This window comes from Melozone crissalis, unplaced genomic scaffold, assembly GCF_028551555.1.
Source record: "Melozone crissalis strain CALT ecotype California unplaced genomic scaffold, PUWL_Pcris_2 ptg000244c_1, whole genome shotgun sequence".
Lineage (NCBI taxonomy): Eukaryota > Metazoa > Chordata > Aves > Passeriformes > Passerellidae > Melozone > Melozone crissalis.
The window spans coordinates 957575-982296 of NW_026536003.1; the positions used below are offsets into that span (position 1 = coordinate 957575).

Sequence of the window (24722 nt, forward strand, 5' to 3'; positions counted from 1 at the left end):
TCTGGGGTGTCTGTGTCTATTTTAGAATACAACTGGAAGTTCCGCCTTAGGCGATTTAGCCAAGCAGCAGGAGCTTCATCCTTCTCTTGTGCACCCTCAAATGCCAATTGGGTGTTAGTTCCTTTGGGAACTGACTCTTTGATCCCCCGTATCATCAAAGACCTATATTCCCTCATGGCCTTCCTCCCCTCCTCCTGGTTAGGGTTCCAGCTGGGCTCCGTTAGTGGCAATTTCTGTTCACCTGTTGGCACCTGGGGTCCTGGACTGTTATCTTTCTCCCATATTCTTATGCCAGCCGCCCTTATCATCCGGACCTCTTCTGGGGAAAATAATATACTCAGGATGGAATTCATCTCCCCCCAAGTGTAGATATTTGGACCTAGAAATTGTTCCACTTGGTTGGCTATGCCCACTGGGTCCTCCACTAAATGCCCCAACTCTTTCTTGAATCCTCTCACCTCAGAAGCAGTTAGGGGAGCATTCACAAAGCCAACACCTCCCGCTACTCCTCCCATAGGAACCTCTCTGAGGGGAAAGAGTCTCTCCGCCTTGGAGGTCTTGGATCTGGTGCTACAGTACGGCCCATCTTCAGATGCCAAACTACTTTGAGGGATCTCTGGGTTACCGTGAACATTCTGCCCATCAGCAGGTGTATTTGCTGATGGCTGTTTATCGGGCAAGGAGGCATTTGTGTCCCAACTAGGAGGAGGTAAAGGGACAGCAATAGGAGGGGGAGAAGAGCCTGAGTGAATATTAAGCGGAGCTGGAGAAGGGGTGGAGAATGCAGCAGGTGGAGTAGGCGCTTGTGGTGATGCAGAAGGAACTGGAGGAGCTGAAGGGGGTGGTGAGGGAGTGGTTGGAGGAGATACTGGGTTTATCATAGCGGAAGCTGAAGAGGTAGAAGGAGGAATTTGAGCAGGTGGTAGTGGGATGGCAGCCGGGGGAGGAACCGGACCTGCCATTTGAGGTGCTTGTAGAAGAGGATTATAAGGTGGAGGGGCAGAAGGAGGCAAATAATCCAGGGGGTCCCATCTTTTACTAGTTCTATCATCCCCTCCTTCATTCCCTTCTTTCTTCCTCTGTACCTTACAAATTCGCACCCCTTCATCCCCAATAGCGCTCTTTACCCAGCAAGATATATACAGTAATTGCTCAGGATCAGTATCTCCTCGAGCTGTCAGATAATTATTTAATTGTTGGCACATCCACTTATCCTTTGTCCCACACCAAGGCCATCCTCCTTGCACCTCTAATTCTGGCCAGACTTCCATACAATAATGGATCATTTTCACTTTATCTAATCCCTCCGTGGCCTCTATAGAATCCCATTTTTCTAACAGTTCTCCTAAGGGACTAGTGGGATGTACATACCTCAGTCTCTTGCCGGTCTTTTTACTATTACAACATCCCATTTTTCAGGTCTCAATAACAAAGTCTCAAAGGTGCCTCAACTGACCGGTAGTTTCAAAAAAACCTTGTTTGAGGAGCTTCAGCCTCCTCCACTGAACTTCAAATTTCTGCCTGATGCTCAGGACTTTATACTGAAACAACTGCCCAATCTCTTGATTGCCCAACTTTCGTCAGGTCTTATATCTATCGGGACTTGAACACACGATGCCTCGGCCAAGAATCCGGGTCGTGCCTGACTCCCTCAGTCAGGAGAAACAACTGCCTGATTTTTAGTTTGCCTAACTCGCCAATTTTTAGGCATCACCGTATCAGGACTTAAAAGCAAACCACAGCCTCCTTCGCTGGGGTTTGTGCCTGACTCCCTTTGTCAGGACTTACTTTGCCTGCAGGGCTTGCGAAAACACCCGAATCCTTCTCGGGACTGACAAATCTTACGCGAATCCTTCTGGAGACTTACAAAAGTGCCTGACCTCCCTTTGTCAGGACTTTGGGGTGCGTGCCACTCATACACAGTAATTCACTCCGCACGCCCGGAGTGGGGGGGCCCTTTGTTCCCCCTTGGGAGACGGCTTCACTCACACTGAGTCCACTCGCTTCCCCCTGATCCTGGCCGGTTTTCTCGCGAAAATCCGGAAACGCAGTACTGAGGGGTCCCTCTCACTTCGAAGGTCCGGCTGCCGGCCCTCGTCTCACTCACACACACATGCGCACGTCTCCCACTCCCGCCACCGGATTTCTCACCAGTCCGGTGCTCCGGTGCTCCTCTGCGTCGCTGTCCTGAGCCGGTCCCTCTTGGTCCTGGTAGCCAGCTGTCCTCTGAAGATCCAAGATGGCCAGTCCTGAGTCCTCTTGCGGCGTGGCTATTCCGGACAAGCGCCCCCAGCTGAAATAAACAAAAAAGGGGCCAGGAGACTTCTTCTCCTGTTTAATGCCTTTATTAAAAGTGATCAGCTCAGGATTGGGCGGCTCGACGCGTCTGCAGTCTCCGTCGTCTCTCCCAAGGCGACTCAGAAAAGGAGGATATGCGCAGCTCTGTCCACTAGGGGCAGAGCTGGGGATCACGTCCTCGTGGGAGCCTTTAGGGCCTGCTGATCCCGTCAGATGGTACCTTTGCCGGCTCAGTCAGCCTGGTCTCACCACCGGGGTCGTCTCTCGTGGTCAGGGCGAGAGGCTCTGAAGGTGTTTTGCATCTCTGCAGGTTCAGCATTCGGCTCTTTACGTCTAGACATCACTCTAGTCTCTCAACTCTTAGGTGGCTCGTCGTTTTGGGGTCTTCTCTGTACACCGGGGGACCCATGCTGCATTGTGGTCTTGGAGTCACTTTGCATAGCCCCCCCCACCTTCTCAGGTCTCTTCTACTGTTCGGGAAGGTTCCCACCCTTCTGGGAAAGGTACAACTTAGCCTCGGGCGAGGCTCTGCTGATACAAAAGGAGCGATTAGCCACAACGACTCGTGATTACAATAACAAAACACAAAGAACTTCAGCAGCTACCCGTGGTCTGGCTGCTTTTTGTAACTTTTTCTCACAAAAAAATATTACCCGAATTTTTGTTCATAACAGTCCCCCCTCTTTTTCTTTGATCGAGCTTAAATTCCAAGCTCGCATCAACTCACAATTTTTTTGTTTTGAATCTACTATAAATCTCTTGTGCACTTTGGTAATCATGGTTACTAAACCTTGTTACTTTCCTTGGTTTCTTCAGGTTGGTCTGCACGGCAAGTACTATTCTACTAAAACAGATAAATAAGCATAGTAAAAAAAGCAATCCTCCAAGTACACACACAGTGAGAAAAACTACCTTTTCCCATACATCCTTTTTGAAAATCTCCCACCCACTGGGATCAAGTGTAGGAGTTTGATCTTGATTATTTACACATGCTAATCTTTTTATTTCATTTGAAATGTTCCTAATAATCGAATTCTTTATTTTTTATACTGCCTGGAGCCTGATGACTTTGTTTAACATAGGTATTGGGGTCCGAATTTGGCTTTTACAATTTTGGATTTTCTCAATTTCTATTTCACTTTCCCGGTTCTGTTTATTTTCTCCCAAATCATTATATATAGGAACTCCCAAATTTGATCCAGTTTCTTTGGGTAATAAGAGAATTGGTTTTATCACTCTAGCAATGCAGTTGCCAGATGAGATCAAACTTAGGGATTTTGGGCTCCCCTGAAATGTGTTCCAAAAGGGGTTGATCTCCTTTCCAGTACACTTATATAAATACTTGTAACAAACAATTTTTCTTACTATTTTCACCATTTCTTTACTTTTTACTAGATCTGCTGAGCTTGTTTCAGCAGCATCACATTCAAAGCACAACCAGGCTTCCCCTACAGTACACTCTCCTAGGAGTGGCTGCCTAGAAGTGGCAGTATTGTGTGCTCTCCAATACACTCTCTTATTTTTCTGATAAAGGACCAATTGGGAGGGGTTAACACAATCAGGGTTAGAACTGATGTGGACTCTCGACAAGGAGCTCACTTCCTCCTCATAGAGGGGTTGGTAGCATTCACAGCATGGCTCAGCTGGGCTCCCCTGAGCACCACCAGCAATTAGAGCCATCAGTACTACCCTTCCCAAGAGTCCGGTATGGGTCATCTTGCACAGCTTGCCCACCCGGCCTTGCCTCTTGGGGAATTTTACTGAGGAAAAGCTTCCAAGCTCTTTAGAGTCCCTTCTACCCGCTTCTCTGGTTAAACCTCTCTTGGTCTGTTCCCTACCAATTTTGGTTTCCCCTCCCAGGGGAGTGTTCTGTAGAGGATTAACCTGGAGTCTTTAGAACTCAATTAAGGAACTTAATCAGAATTTCTTATTTACAGTCTTAAACTTTTTACCAACATAGTTTACACAGAACAGTTTTGAAACATTTTAAGCAATATTAGAACTCTTGATACCAATTTTTTCCCACACAGTTCAGTCTATTTGACTCTTCCTTCTGAGAGTCAACTTTAAATCCTTTGGTCCTTTTACCACAGTATACTCAGGTGATTTAGCTTGTGAAGCAGATGAATCCTTATCCAGTGCCCAGAGGTGAGTGGTGTGGACTCTGGCCCAATGCCAGAGGGAAAAACTGGGAGTCTGGCCCAATGCCAGAAGGAGAAAGGGGTGGAGTCCGGTCCAATGCCAGAGGAAAAAAAACCTGATGTTGAATCCTGGTCTAATGCCAGGAGGAGAATGGGGTGCAGTCTAGTCCAATGCCAGAGTGCCAGAGGAAAAAAACCTGGTGTTGAATCCTGGTCCAATGCCAGGGGGTGAGAGTGATGTAAGTCCAACCTTTTTTTTTTGGTCTGCACAGTCGAAGTAGTAATGAAGAGTACCTGAAACGGGCTTTCAAACACAGGCATTAATGGTCTGTTATTTAATGATTTTATCAAAACTCAGTTTCTCTGTCCAATGCTATTGGTTAATTTCTCTTTTTCCATAGTTTGCACGTTTCTCTCATCAACTTCTGCATACTCTGTATTTTGCAAGGAGTTGTATTTCTCAGCTAACTTAACTCCCAAAGTATTTTTGTTCCCTTATATCTCTGTGTATTTCATTCACTGGTTTTCTGTTCTATTTTCAAGATCTTATTTATCTCTTGCTTCTGTTTCTTACTTTCACTTAGAGCCTAAATATTTCTTTCAACCCCTTACACTTAAATTTTTGGGGTTTTTTTCTTACACCATTCTTCTACACAATACACTTCCCTCTAAGGAGATGTGGTAAAACTTATAATGCACAATCTACATTACCTCTATTCTAATTTGTCTATATTCACTCCCACACATTCCTTCACACCTTCAAGACACAAACTGGATCATTATTGCTAGAAAATCACAGGTCCCTGTAGCCCCCTCTCACCCTGGGGTTGGCCCACAGGTCTCAGTATCCCTGGGCCTCTTGGAAGGGCCCTGACTCTGGTTGCCTCTGGTGCACAGTCACCTGTGAGGCTGTCTGTGTGTCACTCACGCTCTTACAGCTAGGGCTCCCTCACACATCTGGGGAGCACTAGTCTGGTTTGCAGGTCACACACGCTCTTTGGCCACAGCCCCCACCCGCCCGGGGGACACAAGCCTGGTTTGCAGGTCACACATACACACACTTGCACTGCCCCCTTCCCACCTGCCCGGGAAGTTGAGGCTGACTTCGTGACTCACTCTCACACACACAAGACAACAAAAAGGTACCTTTTACTTTCACATAATTTATTACAAGTAAAGTATTACTGGCCAGTTTTGGTGCTACTGGATACCCTTTCTACCTAGCTGTTTTTTTGTCTAACTTCAGATGTTTTTTCACTATACTATACTATACTTCTTAGTACTTTGTTGAGACAGGACTTATCTGCTCCTGTATCTACTCAAAAATTCAAATTCTTCATTTAGGGGTCCCACCTCAAAGTTTACCAAGGGGCTCTTCTAGATGTTGCATCGGGTCCCCTATAGTGTAAAGCCCCTGACCTTCTAATCGTCACCTCTAAGGATCTTCCCTAAATTATCTTGTTCCCTGGCTATTGCCGCATCGAGACTAAGCTTTCTACAAAACCTCCTGACGTGTCCTGGCTCTCCACAGTAATAGCAATGTCGCTCTCTCAAAGGGCTTTGAGGTGTCTCCATCCCTCTTGCACCTGACAGTACTGGCCTATCCTTGCCTCCTTGGTGGTGGACCCGCCCACCCTGCACTTTCTCTAGCTACAGCAACCATGATCTTAGCCTTGGCCTTTGCTTTTTCTTCCTCCCTCCTTAAATACACCTTCAATGCTTCTCTTAACAACTCATTAATGTCCTTCTCTTGCCAATCTTCCATCTTTTCCAGTTTTCTCCTTATATCAGGCCAAGATTTGGTAACAAATTGGACTTTTAACAGCATTTGACCTTCTGGGGTGTCTGTGTCTATTTTAGAATACAACTGGAAGTTCCGCCTTAGGCGATTTAGCCAAGCAGCAGGAGCTTCATCCTTCTCTTGTGCACCCTCAAATGCCAATTGGGTGTTAGTTCCTTTGGGAACTGACTCTTTGATCCCCCGTATCATCAAAGACCTATATTCCCTCATGGCCTTCCTCCCCTCCTCCTGGTTAGGGTTCCAGCTGGGCTCCGTTAGTGGCAATTTCTGTTCACCTGTTGGCACCTGGGGTCCTGGACTGTTATCTTTCTCCCATATTCTTATGCCAGCCGCCCTTATCATCCGGACCTCTTCTGGGGAAAATAATATACTCAGGATGGAATTCATCTCCCCCCAAGTGTAGATATTTGGACCTAGAAATTGTTCCACTTGGTTGGCTATGCCCACTGGGTCCTCCACTAAATGCCCCAACTCTTTCTTGAATCCTCTCACCTCAGAAGCAGTTAGGGGAGCATTCACAAAGCCAACACCTCCCGCTACTCCTCCCATAGGAACCTCTCTGAGGGGAAAGAGTCTCTCCGCCTTGGAGGTCTTGGATCTGGTGCTACAGTACGGCCCATCTTCAGATGCCAAACTACTTTGAGGGATCTCTGGGTTACCGTGAACATTCTGCCCATCAGCAGGTGTATTTGCTGATGGCTGTTTATCGGGCAAGGAGGCATTTGTGTCCCAACTAGGAGGAGGTAAAGGGACAGCAATAGGAGGGGGAGAAGAGCCTGAGTGAATATTAAGCGGAGCTGGAGAAGGGGTGGAGAATGCAGCAGGTGGAGTAGGCGCTTGTGGTGATGCAGAAGGAACTGGAGGAGCTGAAGGGGGTGGTGAGGGAGTGGTTGGAGGAGATACTGGGTTTATCATAGCGGAAGCTGAAGAGGTAGAAGGAGGAATTTGAGCAGGTGGTAGTGGGATGGCAGCCGGGGGAGGAACCGGACCTGCCATTTGAGGTGCTTGTAGAAGAGGATTATAAGGTGGAGGGGCAGAAGGAGGCAAATAATCCAGGGGGTCCCATCTTTTACTAGTTCTATCATCCCCTCCTTCATTCCCTTCTTTCTTCCTCTGTACCTTACAAATTCGCACCCCTTCATCCCCAATAGCGCTCTTTACCCAGCAAGATATATACAGTAATTGCTCAGGATCAGTATCTCCTCGAGCTGTCAGATAATTATTTAATTGTTGGCACATCCACTTATCCTTTGTCCCACACCAAGGCCATCCTCCTTGCACCTCTAATTCTGGCCAGACTTCCATACAATAATGGATCATTTTCACTTTATCTAATCCCTCCGTGGCCTCTATAGAATCCCATTTTTCTAACAGTTCTCCTAAGGGACTAGTGGGATGTACATACCTCAGTCTCTTGCCGGTCTTTTTACTATTACAACATCCCATTTTTCAGGTCTCAATAACAAAGTCTCAAAGGTGCCTCAACTGACCGGTAGTTTCAAAAAAACCTTGTTTGAGGAGCTTCAGCCTCCTCCACTGAACTTCAAATTTCTGCCTGATGCTCAGGACTTTATACTGAAACAACTGCCCAATCTCTTGATTGCCCAACTTTCGTCAGGTCTTATATCTATCGGGACTTGAACACACGATGCCTCGGCCAAGAATCCGGGTCGTGCCTGACTCCCTCAGTCAGGAGAAACAACTGCCTGATTTTTAGTTTGCCTAACTCGCCAATTTTTAGGCATCACCGTATCAGGACTTAAAAGCAAACCACAGCCTCCTTCGCTGGGGTTTGTGCCTGACTCCCTTTGTCAGGACTTACTTTGCCTGCAGGGCTTGCGAAAACACCCGAATCCTTCTCGGGACTGACAAATCTTACGCGAATCCTTCTGGAGACTTACAAAAGTGCCTGACCTCCCTTTGTCAGGACTTTGGGGTGCGTGCCACTCATACACAGTAATTCACTCCGCACGCCCGGAGTGGGGGGGCCCTTTATTCCCCCTTGGGAGACGGCTTCACTCACACTGAGTCCACTCGCTTCCCCCTGGTCCTGGCCGGTTTTCTCGCGAAAATCCGGAAACGCAGTACTGAGGGGTCCCTCTCACTTCGAAGGTCCGGCTGCCGGCCCTCGTCTCACTCACACACACATGCGCACGTCTCCCACTCCCGCCACCGGATTTCTCACCAGTCCGGTGCTCCGGTGCTCCTCTGCGTCGCTGTCCTGAGCCGGTCCCTCTTGGTCCTGGTAGCCAGCTGTCCTCTGAAGATCCAAGATGGCCAGTCCTGAGTCCTCTTGCGGCGTGGCTATTCCGGACAAGCGCCCCCAGCTGAAATAAACAAAAAAGGGGCCAGGAGACTTCTTCTCCTGTTTAATGCCTTTATTAAAAGTGATCAGCTCAGGATTGGGCGGCTCGACGCGTCTGCAGTCTCCGTCGTCTCTCCCAAGGCGACTCAGAAAAGGAGGATATGCGCAGCTCTGTCCACTAGGGGCAGAGCTGGGGATCACGTCCTCGTGGGAGCCTTTAGGGCCTGCTGATCCCGTCAGATGGTACCTTTGCCGGCTCAGTCAGCCTGGTCTCACCACCGGGGTCGTCTCTCGTGGTCAGGGCGAGAGGCTCTGAAGGTGTTTTGCATCTCTGCAGGTTCAGCATTCGGCTCTTTACGTCTAGACATCACTCTAGTCTCTCAACTCTTAGGTGGCTCGTCGTTTTGGGGTCTTCTCTGTACACCGGGGGACCCATGCTGCATTGTGGTCTTGGAGTCACTTTGCATAGCCCCCCCCACCTTCTCAGGTCTCTTCTACTGTTCGGGAAGGTTCCCACCCTTCTGGGAAAGGTACAACTTAGCCTCGGGCGAGGCTCTGCTGATACAAAAGGAGCGATTAGCCACAACGACTCGTGATTACAATAACAAAACACAAAGAACTTCAGCAGCTACCCGTGGTCTGGCTGCTTTTTGTAACTTTTTCTCACAAAAAAATATTACCCGAATTTTTGTTCATAACAGTCCCCCCTCTTTTTCTTTGATCGAGCTTAAATTCCAAGCTCGCATCAACTCACAATTTTTTTGTTTTGAATCTACTATAAATCTCTTGTGCACTTTGGTAATCATGGTTACTAAACCTTGTTACTTTCCTTGGTTTCTTCAGGTTGGTCTGCACGGCAAGTACTATTCTACTAAAACAGATAAATAAGCATAGTAAAAAAAGCAATCCTCCAAGTACACACACAGTGAGAAAAACTACCTTTTCCCATACATCCTTTTTGAAAATCTCCCACCCACTGGGATCAAGTGTAGGAGTTTGATCTTGATTATTTACACATGCTAATCTTTTTATTTCATTTGAAATGTTCCTAATAATCGAATTCTTTATTTTTTATACTGCCTGGAGCCTGATGACTTTGTTTAACATAGGTATTGGGGTCCGAATTTGGCTTTTACAATTTTGGATTTTCTCAATTTCTATTTCACTTTCCCGGTTCTGTTTATTTTCTCCCAAATCATTATATATAGGAACTCCCAAATTTGATCCAGTTTCTTTGGGTAATAAGAGAATTGGTTTTATCACTCTAGCAATGCAGTTGCCAGATGAGATCAAACTTAGGGATTTTGGGCTCCCCTGAAATGTGTTCCAAAAGGGGTTGATCTCCTTTCCAGTACACTTATATAAATACTTGTAACAAACAATTTTTCTTACTATTTTCACCATTTCTTTACTTTTTACTAGATCTGCTGAGCTTGTTTCAGCAGCATCACATTCAAAGCACAACCAGGCTTCCCCTACAGTACACTCTCCTAGGAGTGGCTGCCTAGAAGTGGCAGTATTGTGTGCTCTCCAATACACTCTCTTATTTTTCTGATAAAGGACCAATTGGGAGGGGTTAACACAATCAGGGTTAGAACTGATGTGGACTCTCGACAAGGAGCTCACTTCCTCCTCATAGAGGGGTTGGTAGCATTCACAGCATGGCTCAGCTGGGCTCCCCTGAGCACCACCAGCAATTAGAGCCATCAGTACTACCCTTCCCAAGAGTCCGGTATGGGTCATCTTGCACAGCTTGCCCACCCGGCCTTGCCTCTTGGGGAATTTTACTGAGGAAAAGCTTCCAAGCTCTTTAGAGTCCCTTCTACCCGCTTCTCTGGTTAAACCTCTCTTGGTCTGTTCCCTACCAATTTTGGTTTCCCCTCCCAGGGGAGTGTTCTGTAGAGGATTAACCTGGAGTCTTTAGAACTCAATTAAGGAACTTAATCAGAATTTCTTATTTACAGTCTTAAACTTTTTACCAACATAGTTTACACAGAACAGTTTTGAAACATTTTAAGCAATATTAGAACTCTTGATACCAATTTTTTCCCACACAGTTCAGTCTATTTGACTCTTCCTTCTGAGAGTCAACTTTAAATCCTTTGGTCCTTTTACCACAGTATACTCAGGTGATTTAGCTTGTGAAGCAGATGAATCCTTATCCAGTGCCCAGAGGTGAGTGGTGTGGACTCTGGCCCAATGCCAGAGGGAAAAACTGGGAGTCTGGCCCAATGCCAGAAGGAGAAAGGGGTGGAGTCCGGTCCAATGCCAGAGGAAAAAAAACCTGATGTTGAATCCTGGTCTAATGCCAGGAGGAGAATGGGGTGCAGTCTAGTCCAATGCCAGAGTGCCAGAGGAAAAAAACCTGGTGTTGAATCCTGGTCCAATGCCAGGGGGTGAGAGTGATGTAAGTCCAACCTTTTTTTTTTGGTCTGCACAGTCGAAGTAGTAATGAAGAGTACCTGAAACGGGCTTTCAAACACAGGCATTAATGGTCTGTTATTTAATGATTTTATCAAAACTCAGTTTCTCTGTCCAATGCTATTGGTTAATTTCTCTTTTTCCATAGTTTGCACGTTTCTCTCATCAACTTCTGCATACTCTGTATTTTGCAAGGAGTTGTATTTCTCAGCTAACTTAACTCCCAAAGTATTTTTGTTCCCTTATATCTCTGTGTATTTCATTCACTGGTTTTCTGTTCTATTTTCAAGATCTTATTTATCTCTTGCTTCTGTTTCTTACTTTCACTTAGAGCCTAAATATTTCTTTCAACCCCTTACACTTAAATTTTTGGGGTTTTTTTCTTACACCATTCTTCTACACAATACACTTCCCTCTAAGGAGATGTGGTAAAACTTATAATGCACAATCTACATTACCTCTATTCTAATTTGTCTATATTCACTCCCACACATTCCTTCACACCTTCAAGACACAAACTGGATCATTATTGCTAGAAAATCACAGGTCCCTGTAGCCCCCTCTCACCCTGGGGTTGGCCCACAGGTCTCAGTATCCCTGGGCCTCTTGGAAGGGCCCTGACTCTGGTTGCCTCTGGTGCACAGTCACCTGTGAGGCTGTCTGTGTGTCACTCACGCTCTTACAGCTAGGGCTCCCTCACACATCTGGGGAGCACTAGTCTGGTTTGCAGGTCACACACGCTCTTTGGCCACAGCCCCCACCCGCCCGGGGGACACAAGCCTGGTTTGCAGGTCACACATACACACACTTGCACTGCCCCCTTCCCACCTGCCCGGGAAGTTGAGGCTGACTTCGTGACTCACTCTCACACACACAAGACAACAAAAAGGTACCTTTTACTTTCACATAATTTATTACAAGTAAAGTATTACTGGCCAGTTTTGGTGCTACTGGATACCCTTTCTACCTAGCTGTTTTTTTGTCTAACTTCAGATGTTTTTTCGCTATACTATACTATACTATACTTCGTAGTACTTTGTTGAGACAGGACTTATCTGCTCCTGTATCTACTCAAAAATTCAAATTCTTCATTTAGGGGTCCCACCTCAAAGTTTACCAAGGGGCTCTTCTAGATGTTGCATCGGGTCCCCTATAGTGTAAAGCCCCTGACCTTCTAATCGTCACCTCTAAGGATCTTCCCTAAATTATCTTGTTCCCTGGCTATTGCCGCATCGAGACTAAGCTTTCTACAAAACCTCCTGACGTGTCCTGGCTCTCCACAGTAATAGCAATGTCGCTCTCTCAAAGGGCTTTGAGGTGTCTCCATCCCTCTTGCACCTGACAGTACTGGCCTATCCTTGCCTCCTCCTGGTGGTGGACCCGCCCACCCTGCACTTTCTCTAGCTACAGCAACCATGATCTTAGCCTTGGCCTTTGCTTTTTCTTCCTCCCTCCTTAAATACACCTTCAATGCTTCTCTTAACAACTCATTAATGTCCTTCTCTTGCCAATCTTCCATCTTTTCCAGTTTTCTCCTTATATCAGGCCAAGATTTGGTAACAAATTGGACTTTTAACAGCATTTGACCTTCTGGGGTGTCTGTGTCTATTTTAGAATACAACTGGAAGTTCCGCCTTAGGCGATTTAGCCAAGCAGCAGGAGCTTCATCCTTCTCTTGTGCACCCTCAAATGCCAATTGGGTGTTAGTTCCTTTGGGAACTGACTCTTTGATCCCCCGTATCATCAAAGACCTATATTCCCTCATGGCCTTCCTCCCCTCCTCCTGGTTAGGGTTCCAGCTGGGCTCCGTTAGTGGCAATTTCTGTTCACCTGTTGGCACCTGGGGTCCTGGACTGTTATCTTTCTCCCATATTCTTATGCCAGCCGCCCTTATCATCCGGACCTCTTCTGGGGAAAATAATATACTCAGGATGGAATTCATCTCCCCCCAAGTGTAGATATTTGGACCTAGAAATTGTTCCACTTGGTTGGCTATGCCCACTGGGTCCTCCACTAAATGCCCCAACTCTTTCTTGAATCCTCTCACCTCAGAAGCAGTTAGGGGAGCATTCACAAAGCCAACACCTCCCGCTACTCCTCCCATAGGAACCTCTCTGAGGGGAAAGAGTCTCTCCGCCTTGGAGGTCTTGGATCTGGTGCTACAGTACGGCCCATCTTCAGATGCCAAACTACTTTGAGGGATCTCTGGGTTACCGTGAACATTCTGCCCATCAGCAGGTGTATTTGCTGATGGCTGTTTATCGGGCAAGGAGGCATTTGTGTCCCAACTAGGAGGAGGTAAAGGGACAGCAATAGGAGGGGGAGAAGAGCCTGAGTGAATATTAAGCGGAGCTGGAGAAGGGGTGGAGAATGCAGCAGGTGGAGTAGGCGCTTGTGGTGATGCAGAAGGAACTGGAGGAGCTGAAGGGGGTGGTGAGGGAGTGGTTGGAGGAGATACTGGGTTTATCATAGCGGAAGCTGAAGAGGTAGAAGGAGGAATTTGAGCAGGTGGTAGTGGGATGGCAGCCGGGGGAGGAACCGGACCTGCCATTTGAGGTGCTTGTAGAAGAGGATTATAAGGTGGAGGGGCAGAAGGAGGCAAATAATCCAGGGGGTCCCATCTTTTACTAGTTCTATCATCCCCTCCTTCATTCCCTTCTTTCTTCCTCTGTACCTTACAAATTCGCACCCCTTCATCCCCAATAGCGCTCTTTACCCAGCAAGATATATACAGTAATTGCTCAGGATCAGTATCTCCTCGAGCTGTCAGATAATTATTTAATTGTTGGCACATCCACTTATCCTTTGTCCCACACCAAGGCCATCCTCCTTGCACCTCTAATTCTGGCCAGACTTCCATACAATAATGGATCATTTTCACTTTATCTAATCCCTCCGTGGCCTCTATAGAATCCCATTTTTCTAACAGTTCTCCTAAGGGACTAGTGGGATGTACATACCTCAGTCTCTTGCCGGTCTTTTTACTATTACAACATCCCATTTTTCAGGTCTCAATAACAAAGTCTCAAAGGTGCCTCAACTGACCGGTAGTTTCAAAAAAACCTTGTTTGAGGAGCTTCAGCCTCCTCCACTGAACTTCAAATTTCTGCCTGATGCTCAGGACTTTATACTGAAACAACTGCCCAATCTCTTGATTGCCCAACTTTCGTCAGGTCTTATATCTATCGGGACTTGAACACACGATGCCTCGGCCAAGAATCCGGGTCGTGCCTGACTCCCTCAGTCAGGAGAAACAACTGCCTGATTTTTAGTTTGCCTAACTCGCCAATTTTTAGGCATCACCGTATCAGGACTTAAAAGCAAACCACAGCCTCCTTCGCTGGGGTTTGTGCCTGACTCCCTTTGTCAGGACTTACTTTGCCTGCAGGGCTTGCGAAAACACCCGAATCCTTCTCGGGACTGACAAATCTTACGCGAATCCTTCTGGAGACTTACAAAAGTGCCTGACCTCCCTTTGTCAGGACTTTGGGGTGCGTGCCACTCATACACAGTAATTCACTCCGCACGCCCGGAGTGGGGGGGCCCTTTGTTCCCCCTTGGGAGACGGCTTCACTCACACTGAGTCCACTCGCTTCCCCCTGATCCTGGCCGGTTTTCTCGCGAAAATCCGGAAACGCAGTACTGAGGGGTCCCTCTCACTTCGAAGGTCCGGCTGCCGGCCCTCGTCTCACTCACACACACATGCGCACGTCTCCCACTCCCGCCACCGGATTTCTCACCAGTCCGGTGCTCCGGTGCTCCTCTGCGTCGCTGTCCTGAGCCGGTCCCTCTTGGTCCTGGTAGCCAGCTGTCCTCTGAAGATCCAAGATGGCCAGTCCTGAGTCCTCTTGCGGCGTGGCTATTCCGGACAAGCGCCCCCAGCTGAAATAAACAAAAAAGGGGCCAGGAGACTTCTTCTCCTGTTTAATGCCTTTATTAAAAGTGATCAGCTCAGGATTGGGCGGCTCGACGCGTCTGCAGTCTCCGTCGTCTCTCCCAAGGCGACTCAGAAAAGGAGGATATGCGCAGCTCTGTCCACTAGGGGCAGAGCTGGGGATCACGTCCTCGTGGGAGCCTTTAGGGCCTGCTGATCCCGTCAGATGGTACCTTTGCCGGCTCAGTCAGCCTGGTCTCACCACCGGGGTCGTCTCTCGTGGTCAGGGCGAGAGGCTCTGAAGGTGTTTTGCATCTCTGCAGGTTCAGCATTCGGCTCTTTACGTCTAGACATCACTCTAGTCTCTCAACTCTTAGGTGGCTCGTCGTTTTGGGGTCTTCTCTGTACACCGGGGGACCCATGCTGCATTGTGGTCTTGGAGTCACTTTGCATAGCCCCCCCCACCTTCTCAGGTCTCTTCTACTGTTCGGGAAGGTTCCCACCCTTCTGGGAAAGGTACAACTTAGCCTCGGGCGAGGCTCTGCTGATACAAAAGGAGCGATTAGCCACAACGACTCGTGATTACAATAACAAAACACAAAGAACTTCAGCAGCTACCCGTGGTCTGGCTGCTTTTTGTAACTTTTTCTCACAAAAAAATATTACCCGAATTTTTGTTCATAACAGTTACCCCTTTTTATAATATTAATTTGTATTACGAGTTTAGTGATCAAATCCCTTCCCAGTGAATCATGATAGCAAAAGCAAGTAAAAATTCATGCATTTCAAACCCATCTTCTGGGTATACTAATCGTGATTGAATAAAACCATACGTCTTTCCCACTTATCCCCTCACAAAGGAAACATAATATTAGCATTTTCCCCCCTTAGGTCTAAGATTCCGAGTGGATTGAGAGGCCCCTGTGTCCATCAGGAAATGCCTCCTCTCAATGCTGACCCACCCTGAATGTTCTCAAGGGCTGCACTGTGGAAGGTCCCTGGTGTGATGGGAGCTGTGACAGCCCTGCCAATCCATGTCCATCAAGGGGTGGACTTGCTGGTCCTGAGGGTGCTGCTGTCTGTGCTTGCAGTGTCCTTGTGCCCTGCAGCTGGAGCCCTGGTTCCTTGCCAGGGGCTGTTTGGGTGGGCTCTCCCCTGCCGAGGAGGGCAATGCCTCTGCCAGGTGCTTGTGGCCGAGCCGTGCCCTGGGTGCTGGGGCCCCCTTGGGCCCTGGGGTTGATCCCTCAGGGGCTGTAGGAACTGTGCCCTGGCCTTTGCCTTCAGCTTGGCCTTTTGCTGCTCCCTTCTTGCACTCACCTGCTGTGCCTTTGTGCCCAAGTGCTGCAGGGCCTTCTTGTGCCCCTCCTGCAGCCCCCCTCAGTGCCTGTGGGTGCTTGTCTTGCTTTACAAGAGAGGTGTCTGCTCGGGAAGGCAGAAAAAGCCTCTCTTTGAATGGAAAATGCAAACCCCCTCCCTCTTAATTTTTAGACCAGTGAAATCAAGGTGGTCTCAAGCAAAGATATGGGAATAGGAATACCGGTTCTTTGCTAGTGTGTATAATAAAGCAAACAAACACCAACAGCTGCGGCACTGACAGCAAACAGAGCCCGGACCCAGTCCCGGCCTTTGGGCTGCGGCGCTTTTCCCTTGTGTGCAGTTCTGGGCATGGCCGGCAGGGGCGCTGGTGGCTCCCGCGGGGCGGGGCAGCGCATCCCTCCCATGGGAACCTCTCTGAACGGAAATAGAGCAATCCCTTCATCTAACTCTTTCACTTTTTTACCTTCTATAGCCTTTCTCCCGTGTTTTGAGACAGAATTTGGAGAGGGCTGCCTTTTAACTGAGCTCCTAGTGTTTTGATAAGGTGCTTCCTCTAGAGAGAGAGAGTTTCCCTGAACAGCCGCAGCTGTGGTTACCAAGGGGATGTAACTCAGAGCAGGACGGGGTCAGGGGAGGATATCCCGCCGAGTCTGGGTGGGAGTGTGGGCAGGGTCTGCTGCCGGAATCGGCAGAGGGGGATCTTCCCGTGGAGCCCGAGGTGGAGCATGGGCAGCCCCCACATGGCTGATGGCGGCTGATCCGGCAGCTGCCGGCAGAGCAAAGGCAGGTGGGAGAGCCCGGCAGCAGCGGCGGTGCCCAGCGCAGGTGGCACGGGCAGGGCAGCCGGGGATGGGATGGCTGGGACCCCCCCCTGGGTGCGGTGGGCGCGGTGACCTCGGAGCAGGCGGCAGGACAGAGCAACCCCCATCTTCCCCAGCATGGCCGGCAGAGCGGCCGCGGGCCAGGCAGTGGGAGCAGGGCACACAAATTGAGCGACAGCGCCGGGGCAGGTGGAGCTGCCCTGGGCAGTGAGGCCGCACCTGGGATGGAAACCGGGGCAGGCGGAGCTGAGGCGGGCAGCGAGCCGGGACCCGGGACAGGCGCCTGGGCCGTGAACGGAGGGGACAAGACCTGCAGAGGATCCCACTCTCTTTCTGATTTTTCCTCCTGCTCCCCTCCCTCTTACTTCATCTTTTCCTTTTCCTGTTTTTTCTCATATGTTTCTGATAATTTAGAGATTTGTATTCTCCTAAAATCTCCTAACATATGGCATATTCTCTTCTAGATTAAATGGGTTTTTTAACAAATAAATCCAGAGCCTAGCAAATCTAAACTTCTGCTTTGATACTTTGAAATGGTTGATGATCTAACTCACGATCTCCTAATCTTGTTTTTCTCATCACCTTTTTATTTATCCTTTGGCAAATTAAGCATCTTTCAATTACTTGCTCTGCTACTCCAAAATCGCAGTACACCCATAGTTCCTTAATGATCACACAAAGCTTGAGTACCCCAGTGGGTTTTCTAATGCATGTGTTCTAATATTTTTCTAATAAGCACATTTTATTAAGTAATTGTCTTCCATCATGAAGTTTCCATTTCCCTGATTTATCTTGATCACTTCCTGTCTTGTTTAATTCTTTTTTCTCAGCTTCCCTAAACTTTGGAATTTCCAGTTTTTCCTGGTTTGGAGGTAATATTAACATAACTATTTCAGCTCCATTTTCTGCTGCATCCTTAGCTTTGTTTTCTGCCAAATTATTTCCTCTTCTTTCTGGGGTCTTTCCCTTTTGGAGTTCCCTAATATGTACTATAGCTATCTCTTTTAGGTAATTGTAGTGCCTCTAAAACCTCTAAAATAATTGCCTCCTGTACTAGTCCTTTTCTTCTTGAATTAAGTAATCTTTTTCCTTTCCAAATTTTTTACAGGTATCTACTACTCTAAAGGCATACCTTGAATCAGTATATATAGTTCCTTTATTTTGTGTTAAATATTCTAGTGCTCTTTTCAAAGTATATCCATCACAAGTTTGAGCTTCCTAGTTTAAGGTTAATTTCCCTTTTTCCATAGTTTGCACGTTTTTCCCATCAACTTCTACATACCCTGTATTTTCTGCTTTAGGAAGTTGTATCTCTGTTAGCTGACATAACTCCCAAAGGACTATTTTTTTCTTTTTTTTCCCCTGTATCCAACTTACTGGTTTTCTGTGTCATTTTTCAAGATCTTATCTATTCATCTTCTGCCTCTGTTTTTCCCTTTCACTAACAACCTAAATACTACTTTTCTTTCAACTACACACACAAAAATAAAAAACTTTTTCCTCACACTACTTTCAGTACAATACACCTCCCTCCAAGGAGATATAGTGAAGCTTAAAATGCACAATCCACATTACCATTACTTTCATTCATCTACATTCACTCACTTTTATTTCTCACTCACTTCCACACGTTCTTTCCCACCCTCAGGACACAGAGTGGATCCCTGTTGACAGAGAATCGCGGGTCCCTGTGGCCCCCCCTCACCTTGGGGTGGCCTCTGGGTCTCAGTATCTCCGGGCCTCCTGGGAGGGCCCTGACTCTGCTGCCTCCGGTGCCGTTCACCTGTGAGGCTGATTTGTGTGTCACTCACACTCTTTAGCCACGGCCCCCTCACACGCCCTGGGGACAATGGCCCGTTTGCAGGTCACCTGTACCTTATGCCACAGCCCCCACACCCAGGAGAACAATGGCTTATTTGTGGGTCACACACTCCTCTTTCCACAGCCCCCCCTTCCCACCCGCCCAGGAAGCTGAGGCTGATTTTGTGTGTGACTCACTCTCACACACAACAAGACAACAATAAGGTACCTTCTGTTATAAATGATCAAATCGAGAGCCGAACTTGTAAGAAAATTTAGCTAAGATTTATTAATTTGTCTGTGAGACTGAAGTGCGCTTGTCAAAACCAGCACAGCCAAGGGTCAGCGTCGAGCCCGGGTTCGGTGCTGGGTGAACACGGATCTGAGCTCCGAATGTCAGAGTCTCCCCCTGTTCACAAATGCTGCCTGACGCAGCGAGTTCTTTTACAGTTCATTCTGCTCAAGGCAGAGATGACCGAATGTTCTTTGTGTCTCTTCCCATGCATAACCGTGTCTTTACCTGTGCAGAGGTGGACAAAGACTCAGTCCAGGTGTCTGATGTTGTCAGTAGACTCCAGGGAAGTCAGCATTCACATGCATCAGGGTGGGGCTGTGGATCATCTTGGTAGCTGTATAATCTTCGAGGCAATAATCACTCTTGGCTGGACCTGGTGACCTGGTGAAGCCAGCGATTATCGCCCTGGAAGCTTCTATTATTTCATTAAAAACCCCGATGTTTATCTCAGCCAAGTCCAGGAACTAGATGTATATGAATAAGACACTGCTGCTGGCCAGGATGGTCAAAAGACATAATGTGGATTTTACAATATTTTATACTTTAATAGCTTTAGTTATCTCTACCATACACTTTCACATCACCTATTACAAGTTTAGGTCTTTCTGGCCAGTCCCCGTGCTCTTGGATATCCCTCAACCCTGCTGTGTTGTCGAATCCCAGATGCTCTTGAGCATATCCTCAATCCGGCAGGATTTTGCTCAACCGTGGATGCTCTTGGAATGTTAATTCCTCCACCCAGCAGGTTTTAATTCTGGATGCTCTTGGGCTCTCTTATCCCTCAATCCAGCAGAATTTTTAGGAGCCCCTTTTGTCCCGTTTCCTAGTGGATTTGGCTCAGAAAGTCCTCTGCTCCCTTCCTCCGAGGGGTCCAGCCCCTCTCTGGGACCCAGTCCCAGTTACCCCGGGGGATTCTCTCACTCCTCTCATCACTCGCTGTGTCTCTTTACTGGCTGCTTCCCTCGAGGAAAGTTGGAAACGCAGCGTGGGGGACTCCAGCACTCACTTGGCAGGTCTGGGACAACCAGCCCTCGTCTCATTCACAGCCCAAAGCAGAGAATGAGGGGAGAAGGGAGCCCGGGAGCCCAAAAAGTCCCGACATCCCGAAATGGGGAGAGGGAAGCAGGGGGAGCTTTTGGCATTGCTGGGACTGCCAGCAGCCTGGGCAGGGCGGGCACCGAGGAGAAGGGGGACCCCCAATCCAAGCATGACCCCCAGCAGCTGGGACAGGGGGGAACCCCCGAACACCAGAGGGGAGGGACCAGGGATGGAGAACTCCTGAGCGGAGTTTTTCAGGGCTGAATCTTGGTGTGTGGGAGGTTTTTCTGGAGCCCTGATGGCCGGTGACTTGTAGAGATGGACTTGGGCAGAGGCACCTTCAAACTCAGTGTGTGTTGGGGAAGATGAAACAGGAAAGCCTTATAAATACAATTGTCTGGCAAAAGATTTTGTGAACATAAAAAGTATAAGGAAGATTGGAATGAAAGCAAGCTCTGAGATACCTCAGTGAACAAGTGGAAAACAATGGTGTGGCCCAACTGAAGGTAATCCCCTTTTGATGAAACAATTCCCTCTGCTTGCAGACAGATCCAAGGGTCAGAGCAGACCCTACTAGCTCAATAGAAGGGGCCCAAAGAGGAGTTTTTAGGGTGTAAAATGTAACACAGTATGGTGATGTAATGATTTTACAGGCTGTATGTAAATGCTGTAGGATTTGTATCTTGTACTAGATTGGTTAGTGAGAAATAGAATATTCAACACAGAAGAAGATTGATTGTATTGTAACAGGAACCTTACTCTCATACGCTCTTCTCTTACTCTGTTACTCTCTCACCCTCTCTACCCCTCTCTTCTCTCAGGCCTGCTCCGAGCTGTGCCTGGCAGCTCCAAGCAGGGCCCTGCACCCAGGCCCTTTGCAATAAACTGCAAGTTCCACGACCTGGCTGCAGAGATCTCTCGTCTCCGTCTGTCCCGACCGTCCTACCCCCCGACGCTCCTACAAACGCGCTCATCCCTTGTTTTCCCCAAACCAGGATTTCCCATTGCCAACCCCAGGGAGGCTGCGAGGAAGAGGAAGATGCCCCGGAACACTGAGGCAGGTGAGGAGGAAGTCAGTGCCCCTTTCCCCTCTGTGCTGCTCCATCTCCCAGCCCAGCACGGCCCCGGCTGCAGCTCAGCCCTGGGGGGATCTCCTTGCCCTTGCCTGTGGCACGGAGGCAAATCCCATCCTGTCCTTGTCCTTCCTCCCCCAGAGCAGGAGCTGAGCATGGAGAGCAGGGAGGACAAATGCCCGCAGCAGAACCTGGTGGCAGAGGCCGTTTTGAGCGGCTCCACGGCGCAGGAAGCCAACGGGGAGGAAAAGGCCCGGAGATGCCGCACGAGGAGGGGCTGCAAACGCAGCTGGAGGGGATCTGAGGGGGAAAGAGCCAGCCTGGGCCGGGAAGGCGGCTGGAGATGGAGCCAGAGCTCGGAGCTGGTGCTCCATGAGCAGCTCCATGATGGGGAGAAGCCCCACACATGTGTGGAGTGTGGGAAGAGCTTCAGGTGGAACTCCGACCTGATCAGGCACCAGAGGATCCACACTAGGGAGAAGCCCTACGAGTGTGAGGAGTGTGGGAAGAGCTTCAGCCAGAGGTCCAACCTGATCAGCCACCAGAGGATCCACACTGGGGAGAGGCCCTACGAGTGTTCCAAGTGTGGGAAGAGGTTTACGACCAGCTCCCATCTCCTCCAGCACTATCGGATTCACAGAGAGGAGAGGCCCTTCCAATGCCCCGACTGTGGGAAGGGATTCAAGCACAACTCCACCCTTGTCACTCACCGGCGCATCCACACTGGGGAGAGGCCCTACGAGTGTGATAAATGCAGGAAGAAGTTTTCGACCAGCTGCCATCTCCTCCGGCACTATCGGATTCACAGAGAGGAGAGGCCCTTCCGCTGCCCTGACTGCGGGAAGGGATTCAAGCGCAACTCCACCCTCGTCAGGCACCGGCACATCCACACTGGGGAGAGGCCCTACGAGTGTCCCCAGTGTGGGAAGAGCTTCTCCAGCAGTTCTAACTTGACCCGGCACCAACGGAGGCACCGGTAAGGGAAGCCCTGTGAGTGCCCCGAGTGCGGGCAGAGCTTCGTGCGCTGCTCCACCTCCATCCCCCACTGGAGGAGGCACTTTGGGCACAGCCCTGGTGAGCCACATTCCCCGTGATCCATGTTGGGAACACACCTGGCTGCTTAGCCTTTTGGTTCGGCATTAATTTTCTTCTGCTTCACCTTCATCCTTTAAGGACACCCAAAAATGGGTTAAATAAAGGAAATTGATCTAATAGATCTGAAGTTCCATAGTTGCTCAGTTGTTTTAGAGGGAATTTAGGATTTGGGGACACGTTCTGTGTGCAGTGCTGCTGTTGCTAAGAGGAAGGAATTTGATCTCACCCTTTTTGTGTTGCTAAGAACTCCTCCCCTGACCCCAACCCCAATTCCACCCTTGGGATACCCTGTAAATATTCCACAGCCCTGCCTTTCACCTGCCTTTCGGGGTTAAGAAATGGATTCCCAAAGGATCAGCCCTGTTCCCACTGTATTCCAAGAGGATGGACCTGTTTCACTGGATTCCCAGAGGATACTGGGTCTATCACTCGTTTTTTTTGGTTTGTACTACTGCATTTTATGTTTAATTCTTGCTAGTAAAGAACTGTTATTTCTACTCTCATATCTTTGCCTGAGAGTTCCTTAATTTCAAAAGTATTTAATATTTTTATACTATAATAATAATAATAATAATAATAATAATAGTAATAATACTACTATTACTACTACTAATAATAGTAATAATAATAATAATAATAATAATAATAATAATAATAATAGTATTAATAGTGATAATAGTAATCAAAGGGAGGGGGTTTACATTTTGTATTTCAGTGGAGATTCCTGAAATTGGGAGACACCTCCAAGGCTGGGCCATGTAAAATAGTTCCTGAAAGATGTAAATTACTTTATGGATATGGATGAGGGTCTATGAATATGCAACAGGCAGATGTAATTAAAACCAGATTAATTAAGAGGTGTCCCCGAAAATAACTAGGGGGGTCTTTGTGGCCATAACAACCTTTGCTCGAAGGTCCTTGTCTCCCATTACATCAGTCTGTTGCATATTCATGGCCTTGTTGTATATCCATAAACTACTTTACATATTCTGGCATCAAAAGTGGATTCATCCTGGTTGGGGGTCCAGCCCCCTCCCAGCTCAATTTGGGGGTCCCATCCTCCTCCCAGCTCAGTTTTTGGATCCCATACCCATCCCAGCTTAATTTGGGGGTCCCATTCTCCTTCCACCTCAATTTGGGGGTCCCATCCGTCTCCCACCTCAACTTTGGGGTCCCACGCCCCTCTTTTTCCCACTCTCCCTCCCCTTTTCAATCATTCCCCCAATCCCCTCCCCCGTGTTTGGTTTTAGGGGCTTCAGGGTCCTCCTGGGGGCTCCAGGCCTCTACTGCTCCATTTTGCGGTCCCGACCCGGTTTTGGAATAATTTGGGGTCTCCAATGCTTCCCCAGGGTCACCTTCCCCCTCCCCCTCCCCCAAATTCCGCTCCTGGCAACTGATGAGTCATCAGCGAGACACGCTGTGATTGGCTGGAAAATTGAAAATTCCGGGGAAGGGAGGAAACAGATACAATAAGGAACAGATGTAACAGGTAGTCCATGCTCTCAGCAGTAAGCGAGAGCCATTGTCTTCTTGGTGCAGCGGTCACAACCTGCAGGCAAACATCTCACTTTGGCCAGCTTGCCTCCCCCACACACCTGCCCTGGGCTGGGGGTTTCAGTCCCAGTCCTTGGAAGGAGCAGAGGGGCCTTTTCACATGGGAGTTCCATGTCTCAGTCCGTGATGGAGAGGCTCCTTACCTCTCAATCTGTCTGTCACGGTGGTTGTAAAACAGGTGAGGGTCTTCTGTGGGGGGGGACCACCTGAAACAGAGACAGAGATTTCAGACAGGGGGGTCTTCTCTTCAGTGGTCCCCCAGTGACGATCATGAGGCAGGTGAGGGAAAATTCGGACAGACTCTCACACGACCCCGTGACTCATGATTGTCTTGAGGGATCTTCATCAGCAGAACTCTGAAGCATCATTGATGAGTCTGCAGAACTCGCTGTACATTGGTAGTATAACCCGGGAAAATAGGGATGATAGAAAGAGAGGAAAAAGAGAGTGAGAGAAGGAAAAGAAAGGATAGGAGAAGGAGGGGGAAAGGGAAACAATAAACAAACATAATATTGATTATCATAACTATTTTCACAAATGGTTGATTAATTAAAACAACATTACTTTTAAAACAGTATTTAAATGGTTAAAACCAGTCACAAATAATCAAAAGCAAAAGAAATCAACACATATTAATGCAAGCATTAACTTTAAAAAATTATTTTCTAAAACAATTCACTAAAAATCGAAAGTAATTTCCACAAAATAATAAATGGAAATCAAGGATTATTCCAAAACACAGAGGCTTCATTCATAATTGCCTTGTGTCAAATGTCATGGGGATGTCCACAGTGTAGAGGACATCAGCCAAGTTGTGTGCATTAACTATAGACATCAATCTTGTCAGCTGTTTTATGCTCCAATTAATAATGAATAGGACTACTGATAA

General features: G+C 48.1%; 1 pseudogene; it reads right to left on the bottom strand.

Annotated features, from left to right (window-relative positions):
- Window positions 1–24722, bottom strand: part of LOC128949482 (zinc finger protein 850-like) — a 190508-nt pseudogene that overhangs the window by 157816 nt on the left and 7970 nt on the right.